This window comes from Natator depressus, chromosome 1 (genome assembly GCF_965152275.1).
Source record: "Natator depressus isolate rNatDep1 chromosome 1, rNatDep2.hap1, whole genome shotgun sequence".
NCBI lineage: Eukaryota > Metazoa > Chordata > Testudines > Cheloniidae > Natator > Natator depressus.
In genome coordinates, this window is record NC_134234.1 from 55,182,471 (window position 1) to 55,188,891 (window position 6,421).

The following is a 6,421-nucleotide window of genomic DNA, read 5'->3' on the forward strand; positions in this document are numbered from 1 at the left end:
TTATTTCTAATTATCTGTACTTCAGGAAAGGTGATTAATTATTTTTAACCAGTAGTTCTTTAACTGCCTTTAGGATTAGCTGATTTCTTAAGGGTTAACATCTGCTGGGAATTTCAGATCTTCTAATATAACCCCCCAACTCATTATAATCAACAGAGCAGTCTAGGTGGCATCATATTTTATCAAAACCTGATCAGTGTTGGACATATGAGCAAGACAATTTTGCATTGTTATTGTATGCGGTTTTATTCAAATTAGAAGTCTTGTCTTGAGTTGAAAGACACTAATGGCACTAGAAATGCCATGTGTAAGAAAGATATTACTACAAAGATGGTAAAGTCTGCTTCCACCAACATTTGGGGCCTAATCTCACCAAGTGCTGAGCTTTTATTGACATCAGTATGGCTAGGGAGCTCAGCACCTCACAGCAAGTAGCCAGCAACCTTCAGCCTCAGGACGTCTAGAACTAGTTTAGAGATCATATATATGGATGAGATTTCCTTTTGAAGGACTGCTGTGAGGAATGAATGATGAGTTTACTATATATCAAAGGATTTGGAAGAACTTTCAAGGAAGAATAAATAATGAATGTCAAGAATTAAATATACTGTATTGCCTTTGGTGGCATCAGAGATGGAATTCAAACATCCAGTCTTTTACCCTTATGGGTTTCTTTTCTTTCCCTTTTAAAATATTTTCTGTGCTATTTAATTCTTCCTGGACTCCACTTATTAATGATGCTTTTCTGAAATCAACTGAGCTACACAGCACCCTGGGAAGTATGTCAGTTTCACAGATGGAGAATTAAAGTACAGGGATTCAAACCAAATCCTCAAGGGTGTTTAGGCTCCTAATTTCCATTGATTCCAATGGAAGTTAGGAGCCTAAGTACTTCTTGAGTATCTAGGCCTAAGTGATTTGCCCAAGGTTTCATAAGAAGCCTCTGACAGAACTTGACAACAGATCTCCCGAGTCTCAATCCAGTGGTTTAAATGAGAGGCGATGCTCAGTAAAAACAAGAGTCCAACTATAGATGAGAGTTTGTCTTTGGTGCATTTCCATGTAGGCTGGTTATAAGTTTTCAACTAGCAGGGTTATCGAAGCTTCTCACTGACTAAACAGGTACATATCAGAGCACTTCTCATAACACATTTTCAAAGAAGGTCCAATGGAAAAAGGATGAAGGATAAAGACTGGTACAAATATTGTATGTATAGAGATTGGTTGGTCAGCAGAAGTTAGAACTAGTTTGGCTCAGTAACACTAAATTTCCAGATTATTTTTTCTATGCTGTAACATGAAAACATTTTAGCCACAAATAGCTGCATTCTCACATTTTTCTGCAGGTCCCATTGCTTTAAGGAACTTCTGTACTTGAGGGCACAGCTGTATATGTGTGGGGAAAAAAGTGTTTTGTTTTAGTTTTTTTTTAAAAAAAGTAGTGGGAGGGTGGAAAGGCTAACTGAGGTTGGAAAAAAGGTGTTAAGAGAAATGCAGTGTGTTATATTTTTAACTGTAGCACAAACAACATTAGCCAAGGGGAATAAAAAAAAAAAGCTTATATGATTGTTTGCATCAAGATATTGGAAATATTTTCATGTGAATTTTTTTTTAAAGATGACGAAAAGTAAGTATTAATTTAAATTCATTACTATGACGAAGTAAAGGTCTGCAGAAGCGTGCATCATTGCCAATTATCTTGACAGCTACACTGCTACAATCCCATAGAAATGAATGAGGTTGCACCGGCGCCGCTGAAGGCAGGATCTGTCCCATTGTCTGAAAAAGGCAGCGTGGAGCCCCAGGGAAGAGAACCGAGAAGGAACAGCCCGCGTTTAGGTAGGCGTTTGCAGGAACCGGGTCCCTTCTGCCTGGGGAAATTGCGGCCGTAACGGCAAGCCCCTGTTAGGAGCAAGCACTGAGCCAGCCAGCCCGCAACACTGTCACACGACGCCAAGTCGGGGGCTGCTGCTGACCGGCAGGACGCGGATCTTTCGGAGGATCCTGCCGGCGCTGCTGCCAAGCTGACACCGTTTCCAGCGCTCCGCGCAGGACCCAAGCGCAGGGGAGCAGAGGCATCCCGCCCACCCGCTGCCCGTGTCAAGAGCAATGCCCAAGCCCCGGGGCGAGGAGAGCCCTTACCTGAAGGGAAGGACGCCTCTCTCCCGCCGAGCCCGGCTCCGCAGCAGCTACCGCCGCCCAGTGGGACGCGTCCCGGCCGAGCAAAGCTAGTCCCGCGCCCGGGCCAAGGGCGCGCCGCCCCGCGGCTGACTGGCACCGCTCTGTCAACGCCCTCGCAGCGCGGCGCTCCCCTGGTCGGGCGGAGCAGCTGGAAGCGCCAGGGGGCGCGGGATGGAGACGGGAAGCCCTGCCCGGGATCTGCCGGGGCGGGGGAGGGAGGTTCAGGCCTCTGCAGCGCGTCCCACTCCCGCCCCGCCCCGCAGAGCGGGCAGGAACCGCGAGCGCGGCTAGCAGAGCGAGCTCCGAAAAGTTGGCTGGCCCATGCACCGACCCCTCTCCCGAGGACAAACTGGAGCCCGCACCCAGCCCCTAATTGGCCGGGCAGCGTATTAGCCCGACGCGGCCTGTTGCAGCATAGGTCAGCCCCGCAGGGCTCGGGGCAGAAGCTGAATTCAGGCAGAGGTAAAATAGTTTAACTCTCTCACCCCTTATGGACTATAACAGGGTTCAAAAGGAAACTAGATCAATTCATGGAGGACTGGTCCATCAATGACTAGGAGCTGGGATGGTGTCCCTAGCCTCTGTCTGCCAGAAGATGGCAGATGATGGATCACTTGAGGATTACCTGGTCTGTTCATTCCCTCTGGGGCACCTGGCATTGGCCACTGTTGGAAGACAGGATACTGGGCTAGAGGGACCTTTGGTCTGACCTAGTGTGGCCGTTCTTATGGAGGCTTTTTCTGCGTTTCAGACATTTAAATTTGCAAACCACCTCCTCAGTACAAACTCAGTACAGATTCTTCCTCAGTCCAAGCCTCCCAGCTTAACAGTAACCCCTACTCCAAATGAGGTCAGCCTAGAGAAACTGTTTGAGCTGTTTTAGTCGACACAATCCAGGTGGTCTAAGGACTAAATGTCTGTCTCCAGCATCTACTTCAAAGTAAATTCTTCAGTAAAATGCTCCTCTCCTAGTGGAAAAACAAACACAGAGAAAAGGGTGGGCTGGCAGGGGGCCTGGGATCTCAATGCCAACTGCCAATACCATGCACACTCCACCAGCCACTCAGCCAAATGGCCTGGCCCTGTCTTCTCCTGAACTCCTCCGGGTTTTGTGCCTTATGGTGGATGTGTGGGTGTGAAGAATAAGCCGGATGCGATACACATGTTAAAACCAGGACACAATTGACCATTTAAACTGCCCATTCAAAGCATGATGGCCAAAATTTTCAAACCCAATTGCCTAAAGTTAAGCACTGAAAACCACATTTCAGTGCCTACATCAGTAGCCTGATTTTCAGAGGCACCATACCACGGCTCCCACTAAAAGCACTGAGAACCATGAGTGTCAGCACCTCTGAAAAATCAGGCCACTTCTATTAGGCACTTATAAATATTGACTTATTTACCTAAATGTAAGCCCCATGCTTGAATAATACAGATATTGTTTTTATTGTTGTCTAAGAGTGGGAAGGTAGCAGGGGAATCTTCAAAAAACTTCTTACAGCTGAAGTATAAAATTGAAGACATAGCACTAAAATGCTTCAGTTCAGCCAGAGGAGCAGCCCCTAATATTTGTAGCACAGATATGAAGCTGAAGCTACTGCATTTATGGCTATTCCTCGTACTCAAGATTTATAGAGAGCACTTAGATACTATTATGAAGGGCACTTAAGAAAGGGATACTTAATAAAAACTACCTTCTTGCAGAAAGACATTGTAGAGTAAAACAAATTCTTCCTTCTGTTTTGAGCAATGAACTGACCCCATGTACTTAAGATCACTGCTAAAACTAGTGTCCTTATTGCTTGGGTTACATCTTTCTCTCTCAATCTGCTTAAATCTATCAATATTTGTTATATGTAAAGAATCTTTCTGCTTTCAGGCACTCAGGTACTATGGTGATGCACATGTTATAAGAACATGAACATAATTTATTTTGTATTTTTGTCTGAAAATATGCAAAAAAAGTTTTGGGTTTTTACACTTAACTTATCTCATTCAAATGATTAGGAAGATAAAGCATCCAAAAACATTGAGTATTTCTTGCCTCACCCAAATATTGAAATCATGCAATTGGTACCTTTCATCTAACTATCCAGCAATTCCTCTGCAGCGTCTCCCCCCCGCCCCCACTTTCCCAGGTTCACTCATTGTGAAAGTCTCTCTATTTTGATCAACGTAAGTTAAAATCTTTTCCACATGCTAATCTTGGTCCAGGGTGTTTTAAGCTTCAAAGGCAGACTGCCATCTGGAGTGCTGTCAGAAACATTCAGAAAGCTAGATAAACACTTGCATAGTAATTTGGACAATTTTCTGGAAAGCAAAGAGTAAAGTGTTACAGTAATAAAGACCTTTCAAACCTATGTTCCTCATCCTGACTTAGACAACCCAAGCATAGATATATGCTACTAACATTGGTCATCTCTTCCCCCACAGAAACAGATGGACATGTGGTTTCTTTATGCAGCCATGATGACCACCCATGTTTTAGTACTTGTAAAAGTTTGTTTGTTTGGGGGTCCAGTTCTCAAATTTCACTTGATATTACGGAGTTCTAACACCACTAAATGGCAAAGCACAAGCAGCAGCCATGCAAGCTGTCTCTCACTCCTCAGGGACAAGACTCAGGTGAGATGCCTCAGCCCTAATCTACAGGGGTTAGAGGATAACAGTCTTTCTTGCCAGCTCAGTCCTTGGCCTGTCTGATCACTCTGGCAACTAAAATCCCAGTTCATGCCAGCAGTGGGGGTGACTGATGTGGTCACATGCACTAGGAAATGGACTAAGGCCACCAGCTCATTCCACATAGGTCTCTTAAGATACCTGGTACTCTGCTGCCCAGAACAGATGTAACGTAATATCAGAGTGCTTTGTGTGAAATGGGTGATAAACCACACTCAGTTACCCCTTTTCCCTTTCAGTAAAGAAGTTGTAAAATAATGTTGATAATGACTGAGCAGTTGAGACTAGAGGGATTATGTTGTAAAAAAGTCTTTCTCCACGGGAGCCTCTGTTGAATTCCCAGCACTCAAATCAACACCTCACTCATGCTGCCTACATTTAACATCTGCAAAACCTTATATCAGTGAATGTTTCACCAAGTTTTTCCTCTATGGATAAGACTTTTTTTCTAATTTAGTCACAAGTACCTAAGAAAACAATCTAGTTCTTTCATAGTTATTCAAAGGGTCTGGAAGACCTGGCAATATACTTTACTCATAATACTGTGCACTTCTACAGTGCCATTCATTCAGTGATCTAAAAATGCTCTAAAAACAGTAAGTAATTTTCAAGGCACCGTTGTGACAGAGGTTTTATACCCATTTTATAGCTAGGTAAACTGATTCACTGATTTAGCTGAAGTTACAGACAGAACCAAGAATAAAACCCAACTCTTCTAGACCCCCACATGCCCTTGCTCATGCTTCCTTCATACCAATCTCTCTGCTTATCTGCTCTGCCAAAAGCATTATAATCCAAAAGTTTGTAATAAGGAAACAAAATTCTCCTTTTGCGATTATTTGGTTGAAAATGTAAGGTACTCAGATAATAGAGTGATGACCACAGTATGAAAACCTAGATAAGATTATTATGACGTTCATAGCACCTTGTTTAGGTCTGCACATAACAAACATGTTGTCATGCTAAGAACTGAAGTCCAATTTTGTTAAAGCACTAAATTTCAGCAGGAACAATTTTTTCATAGAACTATTTGACCAGCACTGATTTTTGAGGCAGCTGGCTAGCAGCAGACAAAATGTCTACTTCATTATCATTAAAGCTGGTTGTCCTTAAATAGTTTACAGTCCCTGCTGGAAGTAAGCCCAAGAGAAAGATAATCGCTTTCCCAAAATATTCCTGAAAAAAAAAAAAAACCCAAACCCCCCAGGACTGTTGAAAGATCAAAAATAGTAATTGTTCAAGCATTACTTCTGGTGACATGTGGCAAGATTCAAGTTGATGAAATTTCTAGCATACCCAAATTTAAACATTTATGAAGGAATAATGAACGGTCTAGTAAATAGTAAGAAGCTCTCAAAATACAAAAGCCCAGGGTTGATAATAATAGGTGAAGGGAGGCTAGCTAAAGTGAAGAGAAAAGTGGAAATATTACAGAACCATAATTATATATCCCTTCCCACCATTTCATCTTTTATTCATATTGGCTCCAGTTTCCCCTAACTCTCAAGTAACCCTTTGTCTATATTGCACAGGCCAAAACATTTTGTGTTGTTATTTC

At 43.1% G+C, this 6,421-nt stretch overlaps 1 protein-coding gene across 1 annotated transcript in view; it reads right to left on the minus strand.

The window, feature by feature from the left end:
* THSD1 (thrombospondin type 1 domain containing 1) overlaps window positions 1-2,231 on the minus strand; it is a 34,791-nt gene extending 32,560 nt beyond the window's left edge. The window contains exon 1 of the mRNA XM_074960080.1: window positions 2,143-2,231. The gene's annotated coding sequence lies outside the window, so the exon portion shown is untranslated. The remainder of the gene's footprint in view (window positions 1-2,142) is intronic.
* Window positions 2,232-6,421: the final 4,190 nt, after the last annotated feature.